Genomic DNA, 16837 nt, shown 5'->3' on the forward strand with positions numbered 1-16837 from the left:
AGACTCCGGCTGTACCACAGCATGTACACGGGTACAGAGAAGAACTGGAAGCACAGGGAATCCAGAAGAAATAAATCCCTCAGGACCAATAATGAGCATAGTGACAGCAAGAGGGTAAGGGGGAAGGTGGGGAGAGAAAGGGGGAACCAATCACAAAGATCGACATACAACACCCCCCTGGGGGATGAACAACAGAAAAGGGGGTGAACGGAGGCAGTCGTAGGTGTAAGACATGAAAAAATATAATTTATAAAATATCAAGGGTTCAAGAGGGAGGGAAGGAAGAGGAGTGGGGGGAAAATGAGGAGCTAATATCAAGGGCTCAAGTAGAATGAAAATGTTTTGAATGAAGATGGCAATATATGTACTAATGTGCTTGACAGAATGGATGGATGGATGGAGGGATTCTGGTAAGAGCTATAAGAGCCCCCAGTAAAATGATTAGGAAAAAAAAGTTTGAAACCTCATAATTCCACAATTTGATAGGGGAGCAGGGTTAGGTGTTAGGCTGCCTAATTGCAGGGCCAGCAATTCAAAACCACCAGCTGCTATTCAGGGAAAGGTCGTGCTGTGTATTCGCATAAAGAGTTACAGTCGTGGAAACCCAGAGGAGCATTTCAACTCTACCGACTGGGTCCTTGTGACATGGCATGGACTGGCAAAGAAAGGTATGGGGTGGTTACTCTAGGACTACCACTAAAATTGAAGCAAAACAACTTGACCAGCTAGAAAAGAACAGAAACATAAAATATGGGGTTGAGAATGAAGGGGGAGGTGCGGAGTGGAGACCCAAGGCCCAGGTGTCGGCCAATGGAGATCCCCTCATAGAGGGGTTCAGGAGAGGAGATGGGTCAATTAGGGTGCGAGGTAGTACCAACGAAGAACACAGCTTTCCCCCAGATCCTGGATGCTTCCTCCCCCCAACTACCAGGATCCGAATTCTACCTTGCAGGGCTGGATAGGGCAGAGGTTGTACACTGGTGCATATGGGGGCTGGAGGTACAGGGAATCCAGGGTGGATGATACCTTCAGGACCAGGAGTGTGAGGGGGGATGCTGGGAGAGTGGAGGGTGAGTGGGTTGGAAAGGGGGAACTGATTACAAGGATCCACATGTGACCTCCTCCCTGGGAGAGGGACGGCAGAGAAGGGGGGGAAGGGAGACTCCGGATAGGGCAAGATATGACAAAATAACAATGTATAAATTACCAAGGGCACATGAGGGAGGGGGCAGCGGGGAGGGAGGGGGAAAAAAAGAGGACCTGATGCAAAGGGCTTAAGTGGAGAGCAAATGCTTTGAGAATGATTGGGGCAGGGAATGTATGGATGTGCTTTATACAATTGATGTATGAATATGTATGGATTGTAATAAGAGTTGTATGAGTCCCTAATAAAATGTAAAAAAAGAAAAGAGGAGAAAAAAGAAAATGATTAGGGCAAAGAATCTACAGATGTGCTTTATACAATTGATGTATGTATATGTATGGACTGTGATAAGAGTTGTATGAGCCCCTAATAAAATGTTTTAAAAAAATTCAAATCACTTATTTCCTGTGGGGCCAAAAAGTCAGAATTTCTACAACTACCAATATTTACTTTCTCAAAAATATTAATTCCAACAATATTATTATCTTTTACCTTCCTGAAGGCACGGAAACTCATAAAGCTATGGTGTTTGCAATCATCTATGGACAATTTAACTTAATCCTTAAACTACCAAGAATATCAAATTTAATAGTATGCTTTTATCACAAGGTGCTTCTGGTTTGAATGATAAACATGTATACAAAACTTGTTACATAAAAGTAACATCCACACATAACTCTGAATCTCTAAAATCCTTCCCACACCTAACAATAAAAACTCATTAATGATAGTGATTTTCTTCACAGCAATTCAAACCAAACCTGATGCTATTGAGTCAATCTCAACTTATAGAGACCTATCAATGCACACTAAGCCAATGTTACAGGATAATTTCCCTATAGGGGCTTCGAAGGTGGCAAATCTTTACTGAAGCAGACAGCCACATCTTCCACCCCCCAGTGTGGCAGATGGATTGAAACCACCAAACGTTCTGTTCTCATCTAGGTGCTTAACGACTGCACCACCAGGAATCTTACCTGAGAGTTAAAACACAAAGCAGCTTATGCCCCTAGCCCAACTTCACAGCCCTGAATGTCCACTTGAACATGTGTCTATGTATACTTTGATCACATACAAAACAGTGACTACTTAAATATCCCACAGGCCAAAATCAGTGCTTTAAAAAGGAGTATGTAGGATAAATTTTGTCATGAAAAGTATTACATTGCTAACCATACATTAATGCCTTGTTGAACTAGTTAATAGGGAAATGACTGGGTCCACTTGGTACATGAAAGAAATATGAGGTTTTCTACTCCCATCAAGATTTGCAGTGTTGGAAACTCACAGGGGGCAGTTCTACCCTGTCTTACAGGATTGCTTTGAGGGGGTGTTGTTGTTGTTTTGGTGCAATACATCTTGTGTAACAACTTTCTGCCATCACAATTCCACATCAGTACTGATGAATTACATGGTTGTGACCAGTAGTGTTTTGCATTATTAACAAAAATGGTACTGATTGTTATAGAAGAGTAATGGCTTTTGCAATCATTATAGCCACAAATAAGTAATACTCAAACTGAAAACTAAGTCCATTCAGACTATCGGACAGAGTAAAACTGCCCTCTGTGTTTCTGACACAAACTATGGGAGTAGATAGCCTCATTTTTCTCTCGATTCAGAAATACTAGCAGTAGTTATTGCAATAAAATTAGTTACATATTGTGTTTGGCCAGGTTATCTAGAGAAAGAAATCCAGGACATGTACAAGAAAGAGCTTTATATCAAGGTGTAATTATATATCGAGAAGTCATAATCCCAGCCTAGGCCGATCTGAGTATGTAAATTCAATGCTAGTCCTAAGTCCCTCTTCAGACTCACCTAGTTTCATGTCAGTGATGCAGATGCCCAATGGTGAACCAGGAAACAGAGGGATCACAGGCCAGTGGGTGCAGCATCATGTGGATCCAAAGTCAGTGCAACCATATGGGGCCACCCCTTGAGGTTGCCAGCATTCCAGTTCCAGCAGGAAAGGTGAAGGGGCAAAGAGAGAGGGATCCCCAGAGTCCTTCTATCTTACACAGGTTACACCCTACCACTTGATTGACATATTTGACTACACCTCTACCCAAGAGTGTATAAGTGGCACACCAATCAGCAGTGTGTTTCATTGCAAGAATGACAGTGGTATTGGTAACCCTAGGATCATTGACCTAGAGACAATATTCCTGGGACATTCATGTCTATTTTCTCACTTGACTTTTACAACAAACACATACCAATGAAATTCTTAGTAAAGGTTTGACTCAGAGTTGTCCTGAAGAGGCTCTCCTCTGTGTGTGGGGATGGGAGGACTGGTGGTGGTGGTGGCTGTAAATTTGAAAGCAAACACAAGTATATTAGTACACTAGCATACTTAACAGTTTAAGATTCAACATTACAAGAATACTTCTGAGCAATTTTATTCCCTAAATGCCTTCAAATGAGATCTTTCAGGAATTCTTAACAGGAGTTCAAAAATCCATGATTTCCCATTCAGACCTACAGTACTCTAGATGTCAGTGCTTACAACAGAAAATTTGGCAATGCTGACGAGGAATATAGAACTTTGCAAGCCGTGAATTTAGAAACAACTTCTCTGAAAATATAAACCCTTATACAGGGAGAGTTGAAAATTGCTACTCACTTAAATCATTGGAACAGCTGTTGTATGTCCCATACTACATTAAAAATGATTTCAGAAATATTGTTGCTGTTATGTGCCTTAGAGTCAGTTCTAACTCATAGCAAATAACCCTACGGAAAACACAAAGAAACCCAATCATTGTTATGGTAAAGTACATTTTACAGCCCTCATTGAGGGCCTTCGTCTTTCTCAATGACCCTCTACCAGGTCTTCTGCCCTTTCCCACATACTGGTTTCTCCTGATAACATGTCCCAAGTAGTGAGACATGTTGTTAGGAGGAACCAGTTCCTGGAGAAGGACATGATGCTTGGTAACCTAGAGGAGCAGTAAAAACAAGGAAGGCCCTGAACAAGACATATTTATACAGTGGTTACAACAATGGGTACAGGCATGGGAATATTTTTGCAGATGGTGCACAGGATGGTTCCAGAATAGGTACCATAATGACAAACAGAGAAAAGATTGAAGTTGCCATGGACTTCACCTTGCTGGGATCCACAATCAATGCTCATGGAAGCTGTAGCCAAGAGATGGAATGTCAGTTGGTAGATGGCACAACTAACTAGGAACCTCTATCAGGGGATAAAATAAATCTACTTTGAACAACAGTGCCACGACTTAATTTCTTGTGGATTACTTTTCATGAAACCCCACCTGCATTCCTACCTTTAGTTTCATTGAAAAGACTACTAGAAAGGTAGTCACATAATAAGTAAGACATTTAGACTTTCGTGTCCCAAGGTAGCTTATATCTCTACAAGGGATATTCAGCCAGGTAGCTCCTAGGTTTTATATGTATTTAGGGATATTTTTGTTGCTTTCTGCTTTTTATTGTAATTTTATTTATTGTTGCTCCTGTTGTGAACATAAAAATTATACACTAATTCAAATTTCCATGTGCACAATTCAGTGACATGGATGACAATTTCCAAGTTCTCCAACCATTTTTGCTCACCTTATATGAGTTGAGACCCCCGTAGCATAACTTGACGGCTCCACACAATTCCTATCAAATCATTTGTCAATTTGATCCCATATTGTTCTTAATATACCATAATTCCCAAGGCAGACAGACAGACATTCATTAAACTATTTGGTTTTAAAAAATAAAAGGAGTAATTTTGGTCAAACTTCAAGGCAATGCTTTTAGGGGTTAATCCATTTTCTGTGGCTCCAAAAATTCTAGACCAGCATTTCCCACAGTGGGCAATACAACCGTGTGTGTGTGTGTGTGTGTGTGTGTGTGTGTGTGCAGCCAACTATCCAAGGAGGCTGAAAAAGCAGATACCTACACTTCATCCTGGATTCTGAGCTATAGTACAGTATTTTTTTTAATTGCCAGGGGGAGTGCTGAGTCCTTTTTGGTGGGGGAGTGGCTGAAAAGGGACGAATATGTTTAAACCTCATGGTCTAGAGTCCATATAAATTGTCATTCTGTAACTTTTGATCAAGATTCTTCTAAGGAATCTGGTCAGAATATTCAGTAACGTTAAACTAGGACCACCCAGTTCTGGTCTCATTGCAAAGGAGGCAGTTGTTCATGGAAGCAATTAGCTCCTTTCCTCTGTTTATTCCAGGCATAGAGAAATCAGCTGCTGGGCTGCTGGCAGTCAAGTCATGGCTGCTTGCAAGTATGTTTTTGGTTTTTTTTTAATAAGCTCGGGCACTACAAAAGACATGCTGGGGTAAACATGGAGAACAAAACACAGATTCTATTAAGGCACTGAAATGGGGATATCTCATGAAATCACAACCATAAACTTCCTAAACCAAGGAACCCAATCTTGTGAAGTGTTTGGTTAAACATCCAGATTTGATAGTATAGAGATTCATACAACTGTTGGCAATGGTGGCAGAAGAGTTTCTTTGCTAAACTACTAAATTGAAGAAATTGGGGTTAAAAAAAGATAAAGAATAGGACGGGGACAGGAAATAGAGGAAGGTGAAGAGCAGAGGAAATGGAGGTGCAAGAAGGAATGGAGATGGTAAAGGAGAAGGTAGGGTAAGTACAGAAGAGGATGAAAAACAGGAAGAAAAGGCAGAAATACAAATAAGAACAAGAAGCTACATTCCAAGTAATGTCAGGGTTTTCTATAGGTGTTCTCATTTGATCCTTTTTAACAGTACTGCATCAGTGATAGATGTCACAAGGATCATTGAGGGAACACTAAGGACTCTTTCAGATACTTCAGAAACAAAGAGTAGCTAACTCATTACATTACAAGGTAATACGACTTATCCCAAAAGGAAAAACTGCGGATGCCCTCCATTTGCTTTGTACAATCATTTTCCTCCCATCACTAACTAGTCCTCTTTAGTCTCCTTTAATGGCTCCTCTATCCTCTGGGGTTGTAATGTTGGGGGAACCTAGTTTCAATCTTTCAATCTGTCCTCTTTTCTGGACTTACCCTCATTCTTTGGAGGACCATTTCTCATATCACAGCTTTATATGCCATCTCTATGTCAATGGCCACCTTGGAGACACTAGTTGTAATAATGGTAAGTGGGTGTAATCTGACCTCTGACTTTCCAAGGGAGAAGTAGTATAGAATTCCTTAGCTCAAGGCTGATTTCTGCCAGGCAGAGGTAAGACGAGTCCCCACCATCTACCCTCCTCACCTATTCTGACACCAACCATCCTTCCTCCCTCCCCACAGCACTCTCCACACCTCTACTGGGTTCCATAACCTGTTGCAATGGCAACAAATGCCATACTCACGATTATGAAGTTTGTTAGAGTGTAACAGGACACAATTCAGGTTGAGAAATGTTCAGGATACAGTGCTTTGGTCGACAGCCTCTTCTCAAGGTGCTCCCACAGGAAGCCCTCTCTCTAGTCGTTGGCTTCTGCCATGGCATCTGCCCTGGTGGACCAAGTGTAACAAAGTTCTTTAGCTTTTCCAATAATGCCCAAAAGACACTCCATTCCACCAGTCAGGTCTCTGACAAAAGGCACTCACATCTCTAGCTCTGTAGCCCAGGAAGCCCACTCTGCCAGTCTTCTAGTTTTCTGCTGCTATTCTCTGCCACCATTTTCTCATATTGCTTCTCCCTTACTCACTCATGGTCTGTGTTAAGAGTTCTCTTTCTGTCGACTCTTCAAATTTGAGCTCAAGGAACTCAGGTCTAAAGGGTGTATTCCACTCTTGGCACCTTCAGTGATGGTCATGAGAACCTCCTTCCCACCTCTGAAATGACTCATTTAAAACCTAGTGAGGCAGCAAAAGTGACCAATTTCCCCATTATACCTTATTTGCATGGTCACATGTACCTTATTTACATTATTAACAAGCTATTCAATCCCCCTGAAAGACTAAGAATACCTCACATTTACATAACCCTATTGAATCATTTGATAGATATTAAAAAGATACTGCGTTCCAGGCTCAGCAACTCATAGGGGGCAGTTCTTCGCTGTCCTATAGGTTGTCTATTGAGTTGAAATTGTGTTCATGGCACTGAGCGATTGCTGCAGCCCATTAGCCTGCTTACAGCCTATCTGCATGTCAAATACGCCCCTCAAATTTAGCTCATCCATTGTCCTTCTTTCTTGATTTGCCAGGAGAAAGAGGCAGCTGTCTCCTCCCATACAGATTATAGCCTCAGAATTCCTAAATAGGAAAGGGTCCCTATGACTCAGAACACACTCAATGGCAGTGGGTTAACCTAATTGCAATGGAAATTCCTCCATCTTGTTGTAGTTTGGCACCATCAAATAGGTTCCGACACATAGGGACCTTCGGTACAAGAGGACAGAACACTGCCAGGTAGTACTGCACCATCCTCACAATTGTTACTGTGCTTGAACTCATGGTGGCAGCCACTGTATCACTAAATCTTAATCAACAGCAATTCCATCCTTCCAAAGGTATAGGACAAAAATATTTGTTGTCTTTTCTTTCCCACCTTTTCTATCACATTAGGCCCGTGTTGTTCAATGTAGTCACTCTTACACACCAGCCTCATCAGCCTGAATAGTCAAAATGTAGCTTGTCTAAATTAAGATGTGCTGTTGTCATCAACCTGACAACTAAATAAAAGGGGGAAAGGAAGAATGTCAAATAATGATGTTTGGAGCATAGAAGATAAAAAGTAGATTACTTGATTTGCATCTGCATCATTTTGCTTTCATAGAACTATGAAGAAATTTTAAATTACTTTTACAGCCCTTGATATATTTCTATTGGACAACAATGCCTTATAACAAACTTTTTAGGGAGTTTGATTTTCACAGAACGACATCCCTTAATCGGTTGACATTCATGTCGCTGCTGCAGTCTTTATCAGAGAACCTGCTTCTCAGAACAACGGTCAATAAACCCAACCTAAACAAATCTGTAGAGGTTTGGAGAGGATAAATGGAGATCAGACCTAAAAACAAGAAGCCTTCAAACTTGCTTAGCTTGGTAATTCTGAGATAGCATTTATTTCAGGCGACACTACATGTTGCAAGGTTATACTATTGGAATTTGCCTAATACACACATACCATATCAAAACCCACCAAGCGCACTACCATGGAGTGAATTCCAACTCATCACAATCCTACATAAGGTTTACGAGGCTATTAGTTCAATTGCTGATGTGGAAGAAAGCTTGCTATCAATGTTTCTGTTTCAGCTTTCTGAAATGACTTGCTCATTTGGCCCATTCTATGACACTACTGAATATTATATTATCTAAGGATCTCTGGTGGTGCTGTATAAGGAGTCCTGGTTGCATAGTGGTCAGGAGTTGGGCTGGTAACTGCAAATGACCGCAGTCGAAAATACCAGCCACTCCAAGAGGGAAAAATGGAACTTCCTACTCTCGTAAAGAGTTATAGTCTCAGAAGCCCATAAGCGCAAGACTATCTGTTCCTACAGGGTTGCAATGAGTTGGCATTGACTCAATGGCAATTGAATTTGTTTTATTTCTCTGAAACTTATATATGAAGAGAAAAGGCTCAATAATTGCAAATAAACACACCATTAATGTTTTAATACCCATGCTGAGAAAATCAAGAACCTTTCAGAATAGGTAGAAGGTGGCTCGAATCAACACAAAGGCATTTCCAATAGAAGGCACTAAATTGTGGATCAAGCCACAATAGTAACGCAAGGGTTATGAAAGTGAAATTTACATACAGCCCATAGTTATGAGCAAATCCACATAAAGCCTGTTACACTAAAAATGTGAGGCACTTAGTGATGCAAAATAACATGCACTACTTTGCCATACACCTCAAAACATTACTATTTTTATGTTGAAGATGTCCTAGTGCATCTATAAATGTTTCTTTGATGTGTTTTTGATGCGCAGAAAGGGACATCAGATAATATATTCTAGAGAAAACATTTAATTTACTGACTTTAATTATAACCTGCCCCAAAGTGTTCTGACTTACATAAAAATTAGACTTTTACACAGACTTCTTAGAGAATTTCTTCATAATCTGGGGACTTCCTGTATTTCCTCAAGAATTCACTGAATTATCATCCTGGAATAGAACTGCTTTTTGAAAAGAAATAAAGCAAATTATAATTTTGCTTCAGGGGATTACAGTGAAATCTGTGGTTCTTTTCACATCCTCCTGCTCATTCTACAGAGGTTAGTGCAATGACTTTTAAAACATGAAAAGTTAAATGTCCAAGGGGAAGAGCCATGAAGTGATATTAAATGCTAAGTGAATATGAACCATATGTAAAACCAAAAGACAATTCCACTGTATATTTAAATTTGCCTAATTACAGATATTTGAGAGTGTGCTGGTGGGCAGTGACTGCCCATTAAAAAGTCAACAGTTGGACCCCACCAGTCATTTCATGGAAGAAAGAGGTCGCATTCTTAGTTCCATGAAGATGGCTAATTAAGGCCTTGGGAACTCTATGGGGTAGTTCCATTCCTGTAGGACACTCCTAGGTTTCTTTGAATAAGAACTGAATCAACGGCAGTGGGCTTAGTCTGGGATGTTTTGCTCATGTTTGAGGATTATTTTCTTAGTTTACAACCCAAACACCATGCAATAAGAAAGGTGCTAGAATGGAGAGTTCATGGAATAGATAATTCATTTTTAATGTACCTGTGCACACCATCACTCCATTAAGCTGAAAGCACATTACTGTTTTTAATGTTTAAAATATCAATATATTTTGAAATACAAGAAATCTTTAGCCATTCACTTTCTATGGAGCCATGTTAAAAAAAATGGATGCCATTCACAAATTGAACACAGTCCTGCTCTCTAAAAAGGATAGAATATTTTCTCCTTGCTTTAATTGTAACAACTGGAAAACAAGTTTTAAAAAATCCTAGCTATTTACTTAAAGCTTTTTCAATGAACTCAGCACACAGTCACAGAATCCCCACCATCACCACTTGGAGGGAAAGCATCCAGATTCTACACAGCTTTCTCTTGAGGGTTCCATGAGACAGTGGTATGTCAACTTATTCTGGGATCTCAAAAGGGGCACTGACATAGCAATGCTGTCTCACTTTTTGGGTCCTGATCCACCATGATGCAGTCTCCTTCCTGACCTGTAGATTGCCTACTTGGAAAAGTTAACGAATTTCATAATTTAATGTCAGTCACATAATTCATTTGTCGATAGGAGTAGATGGTCTCTGGCCATGCTGCTGGTCAGAAGGTTGCAGACGCTGCAACATAAACTAACACTGTCACTCCAGAATGATGACCACTTGCACTGACGGGAATATTCTGGTGCTGAAGGCAAATGACACTGTGGACTAATTAATATAAACAAATCCCTATCCACAGGGACAATGTTTTGGATTCCCACAGGTTTTAGTCAAGACACAATGCAATCCATAAGTCAGCTTTCCTGGTTATAAGGGGCCTAAAGCCTACAGAGATACTTAAACGTTATTGTGCCAATCTGGCCGATAAAGGCACGTGGGGTTAATTGAAGGGCAGAGAGATAAATGGCTCGGTAAGCCAGGGTGCAGCTGCCTTAACCAATTCCTTGTTTCAGCTGGCAAGGATCACTTACTGCAAGACGTCCCTGAGGAGAAGCCTCATGAACCTATCCCAATGCAGTCCTGGGTGCTGGAGGAGCCGTGTGGAGACCCCTGCCAGCGCTGAGATTCTTACACACTCACTGGCTTGGCCTTCCTCCTTGCAGTTGGCATCATTGCGTGTCTTTTGTGAGGTGAAGGATGACATTGTAGATTGGTGTCGGACATATGGGCTAAAGTTGGACTTTGGGCTTGGGCAGCACTGGGTGGGGACACTTTCTTAATGTACGCTTAGCCTTTAAATAAAACTCTTATACATGAGTTTCTGTGGATTTGTTTCTCTAATGTACCCAGACTAATACACCTGCCTACATGCTATGATTTCCCACAATAGCATAGTGATTAAGATTACCGCAGAGTGATTAAGAAGCACAGGGGCACACAGCTCAATGACTGTCCATTGACTGTTAATTGGGAGGTCAAGAATTGCCCAAGACCCTTCAAGGTTGATTGAGTAATTGCCCAGGCCCAGAGCAACCATAGGGGCACCTCTTGTCATTATCCTCAAACAATGAAAGTAGTTGAAATACTGAGTGAGTCAAAGGGATGTAAGTAAAACATTTTTCTAATGAAGTTGACCTGAGCCAACCCTCTCTACTTCCTGCCCTTCTAGAGACACCTTTCTGAAGTGTGCTGGGGAGATGAGAAATGAGTTAGGTGATTCTCAAGCCAAAACCCACCAGGGTTCTCTCTAGTAAATAACCTTCCCTTCAGATCAAGCAACCTTCACTTTTATATCCAGCTCCATATGCTAGAGCCCTGTGGGTTGGAAAAGCATGCTATACCAGCATCTGTGCTTGTGGAGTATTGTTTGATTTCACTGTGCAGTCCTGGACAAAGTGGGTACACGTGAAAAAATCTTTCTGGGAATGGACAGTAAAAAGTGGATAAAATTTAGCTATCCACGGAGAGAAACCTCAACACTTGCTGGTACTGCTGAGAATCAAGAACAGGAAAAAATGGGAGTCTGTTCGTTTCCCTCTAACTTACACAAAGCATCAACCCTGGATTATTTATTTGGGGGAGTCTCTTCTACCTCTCTCACATACTCCTCTCCTCACCATTATCCTGTCAAGTTAGTGCCCAGTGTCTTCTACATGAGACGACACAGAGGGTTAAGCAAATGGCCAAATCAGAGCCACCAAGGGAGTGAGAAGGCTGGGATGTAATCTAATTGGTGTGTCATCAGAACGTGCAATCCTTCCTTTTGCACCTCAGTTGTCTAAATGGCATGCGTATCTGCCTTGTGAACAGATCATCGATTGTGAGTTCATGAATGCCACTTCCGCTTTCTCCCTTCATGTTTTGGCTACAGTGGCAGGATGTTTATGAGGGGAGGACAGATATTAGTTAAAAACGTAAGCGTGGAGCTTTCAAAAGGAGTAAAATCCCCATAGCTCTGTGAGCAGTCTTTAAACAGACGTTGCCAAGTTAAGTATGGCAGATGGCAAGAAACGGTGAGCAGAATATAATAACGATGTAAATTTTTTAAAAACCCAAAATGGTGTTTGCTTCACCAAGTGAAATCGTTCTGAAAGTTACTCTTTTTGTATTCACATAAAAGCAGACAACAGAGGCGGGATCCAAAATCTCAACAGACTGAAATGACAAGAGCAGTAAATTTAGCAAGGTAAGAATTAATGCAGCTAAATGTGAAGCCAGTACCTGGACCAAAATGAAAGAAAAGTACAGGACTACAAAGATGGAGCTAACCAATTGCTTTGTTGCAAAGGTTAGTATCATTTTCTGCAAGCTCAGAGGACGCTAACAGCATGATGAAGCTGTTGAGTATGCTTACGATTTCAGGTGAAAGCAGAAGTATATATGGAGAACAAGGGGAAGATTGTCTCTGTGCTGTGATGGCCAGGCCTTACATAATTTCTGACTTGGCTCTGAGATCATGGTGACAAGCTAACTTGCATCTAGAGTTAAATGGCAGAGTTTAGAAGCTCTGACAACAGAAGAACTAGAGGTTCATTGACTGTGGCAGTTAATGAACATAATCTCCAGTCAACTTGAGAAGGGGTAAAGTCTAACCTGTCAATCAGGTCACAGTTTGATGACCTCATTTGGAGGCGTGAAGGAGATAAATAGCTCACTGGAGGCTAGACACACTCTCTCTGCTTTGTCTTCCTGCTGACAAGCGGCGTGGAGCAACCCTGATGCAGCTAGAGCCCTGGAGCTGGAGGAGCAACATGGAGACCCACACCAGTGCTGAGATGCTTCCACCACCACTGGATCTACAAGACTTTCCACCCACTGGCCTGTGACCTTCCTGCATTCAGCATTGTTGCATGACTGTGTGAGTAGAAAAAGGAACTTATGAACTAGTATCAGACATATAGGTACTTATTTCACTTATGGACTTGAGCTGGACAAGGATGGGATGTTTTCTTAATATAAAATTACTCTTTGATATAAAGCTCTTATACACATATAAGTATCTCTGGATTTGTTTCTCTAGTCCACCTGACTAACATATTGGCAAAAGAGGTACCTTAGCATGGAAAATAGCATGGGGGGGGGGGGAAGATGTGGTTCAAGAGGGACAAATTCAGAGCCCAAATCACTTTGTGACAATTATAAGGAAGAAGATTGGGGCTGGATATTCAAATAAGCTCTGTACCAGTCAGAATCATCCCAAACCATCCTCAAGTAATAATGACTACTCCGTCTTGAAAGGACGGATGGCCACTTCTCCAAAGAAGCTTGTTATCACGCAGAAAGGGTCAGGCTTGGAAAATTGCAACGGGCATTTCTGATTCTGGGACTCTATAAGCCCTTCAGTCTTCTTCAATAGGTATCTGGACATCGTTGTCTGTGATGTATGGGAATGGACCTTCGTAGTGTAGGCTTTGTAGAACTCCATGGGAAAGGAAACACACACAAAAAGCATGGTTCCACGTAAAGGCAGAGTCAGAACTGTGTCTTTGAAGCACATATAGCCTTCACTTAGAGATGGGTAAGACAAACCTACAGGACTACATCCTCTCTTACATAGTAAGCTAGTTGGAAAACACATGCCATGAGCACACGAAGACAATAAAAACTGAGACCAAGTCTCCATGGCTGGCATACGTGTCTGTGGGTGTGAAGTGGAGACAGTGACGAAGGCCTGGAGCCAAGCATTTGTTTGGAAGGGTAGTGAAAAGATTCCTCCTAAGCTGAAGTTGACTCTGGAAGAAATAGGAAATGAATAAAGGAGACGTTGCAACATTGCTCAGAGATATTGTGAACTAGAGTTGATACACGGTGCTGGTGCTGAGGACCAAATATGGAGTGGTTTCTTGGCAGGGTAAGAACTGTGACAGATGGTGTTTGCTTGAGAGGAAGGAGAAGCGATGACTGTTTACTTCAGTGCACAAGGAGTAGAGGAAAGGAATTCAAAGTATCTAAGAAGCGTTGGAGGCAACTTACTTCATGAAGTTTGCCTTGTTTAGGGAAGACATTGAAAACCAGGTTACACAGTATGACCCATGGGTCTCCTTAGCAACCAGTGCCACAAACTGAGCTCTGGCAATGGGATTGTTTTCCTTGGGTGGCTTTAGAAGCGTTACTAAATGTTGCTGTTCCTGTTAGATGCTATTGAGTCCATTCCAACTCCCATCGACTCGGTGGGCAACAGAATGGAGCACTGCCTCGTCTCACGCCACACTCACAATCCTGTCCATGTTTGAGCCCATTGTTCCAGCCACTCGGCCAATGCATCTCCTTAAGGAGGTGGCTGAAAGGTTGCACAGGGAGGCCAGAAGAACAGTGTTGAAACAAAGCTTGGCTGGCCCCAAGAAAAAATAGATTTTGTGCAACCATTAATACCACCTATGGAACCTACTTGAGCAAAATAAACGGAGGGAGGAAGAGCGACAGGGGCAGTAGCGAGTCCCCACTGTGCCCCAGGATTGTGCTAGACATTTTTATGGGTATCTCATTAACACTCGCATTGGCATTGGCAAAAGTATAACTGCCCACACTTTACAAAGACAGGAGCAGTCCCTCAGAGGTAAAGCCACTTGCCAAAAATCACACAGATAATAAGAGGGGAGGAAGGGAGGACAGTTTTCAAATCCAGGATATGCTCACAGAATAGTTGATACTGGAAATCTCGTGCAAATGAGAAAACAAAAATCCCAGTGAAAAATATGTCCTAAGCGATGTTCCTAACACTATCCAAAACTCAAGCCAAACCCACTGCCATCGAGTTAATTCTGACTCAGAGTGACCCAAAGGAAAGAGTAGAAAGGCCCGTGTGGGTTTATGAGGCTTTAAAAGTGTATGGGAGCAGAGAGTCTCATTTTTTTGCCATTGGTGCCAGTGGCTGGTGGGGTCTAACTGCCTTACCTTGCTGTTAGCAGTCCATCATGAAACCCAATACATAGGAGAGAAGAAATCCATGGTCATAGAAACAGAAAGCAAGGAAGTAACTTACCAAAAATGCACCGTATGAAAAGGAATTGGCTGCACTTCCAACACCACTTTCCAGCCAGCCCCAGAACCGCGGGGACAAGGCTGGTCCTATATGTGGGAAATGAAAGGGAGTGACAACCCTTAGCAGTTTGATCAGTCAGCAACTCTCCTACTTTTTATCTTCCCAGCTCTTAATAGGAACAAAACAGAGCACAAAGTGCTGGCAAAAAAAGGGGAGGGATGCAACATCAAGCGGAAGCTGGGCCAAGACTCCAAGAGGAGATCAGAGCAGAAGTGGACAGGACAAGGTGTCGGGACAGTGAAAGGCAGTTGGAATGACAGAAGCCTCGTCACCTGAGCTTGGACCACACAGGCCTCAGTCTAGATGCTAGCGCTATCGACAGGGATTGAACATTTTAGGCAGACGCCTGGTTTAATAAATGCTCAGATGAAAAGAGTAAAAATTACACATCCCCAAAGACATCTGCCAGGAATTCACAGTACAGCTCACAGGGAGTTGGTGGCAGTGACCCAGGACTTTGGAGATGCCCCATGGCATCCTCTAGTGTTTAGGTCTCGACACAAAGACATACTGAGGTTCCACTAGGCTGTGGTCCCCTTTGAAGACCTGCTCTGGGTGTTAGCCATCAGCGAGTCATCAGAAGAGGGAAAGCTGCTGCCTAGGGAGACTGTGGGTGAAGCTGGCCGATGAAAAAGACCCAGGTCCAAAGTTTCCAAGCACAAGTCCCCGAAAGCATTGGCCTGCAGATGGGACCATCCGTTCCATAATAAACAAAACACAAATGATACGTCCCCTCGTTGGGTTTTTCAGAGTGGAAAGAGAATCAGGCAGGGCAAAAAAATTGCCCAGACCCACTACCCAAGTTTTCAAGCCAGCTGGGCCCATCAAAGGCATCCAGGGAGAGCCAGACAGCCATTCTTGCATGTGTTCATATCCTGAGTGCACATTACTGCAGCCTGTGATTTACTTGAAATGTTCTTTGTTTTCTTAACAGGACCCACTGTGGTCGTCTGAAACTTGCACAGGCAGTGGGAACCCTGGTAAATAAAAGCTGAGAAAGATCATGTAAGATTGAAACAATGACAACAGCAACACCCACGAAAACGCTCAGAAACTCCAAGTTCATTGGAGGGATGAAAAGGGGAATGCACGTAGCAAAAGCCACTGTGCCAGCACGGGTCAGGTGTGCTCAGGTGACAGTGAATGCCGCTTTACTCCCAGCAGAGGGGAAACGTGTTTGATGAGAAGGGAGGGCGCTTGGGTTGCACTGCATGTCACCTGCTTCTTCAGAGAAAGACTACATGTTACAAAACAAGCATGAAAGCTCCTGTGGTGTATCGGTTGCTCTGGAAAACAGTATAATGACACTCTAAATTCTTGTTATCAAGTCGGTCGCTTACATTAAGGTGAGCATTACCATGTGGCCTGGCATTCTGGATGTTGCTCTTTTCTGACTGACCCACCACCAAGACAAGACTACAGCAGCCCAGCAGGGAAATTTCTCCACTTTCAAAGAAGCTGCTGCTGATTTCTGAATATTTCTGAATTAAGACTACAAATTGCTCAAAATCACACTGGGTCTGACTCAACAACTGGAAGTCCTATCTATGCAGCCAAAGTCAATTAA

The sequence above is a fragment of the Tenrec ecaudatus genome, chromosome X, assembly GCF_050624435.1.
Source record: "Tenrec ecaudatus isolate mTenEca1 chromosome X, mTenEca1.hap1, whole genome shotgun sequence".
Lineage (NCBI taxonomy): Eukaryota > Metazoa > Chordata > Mammalia > Afrosoricida > Tenrecidae > Tenrec > Tenrec ecaudatus.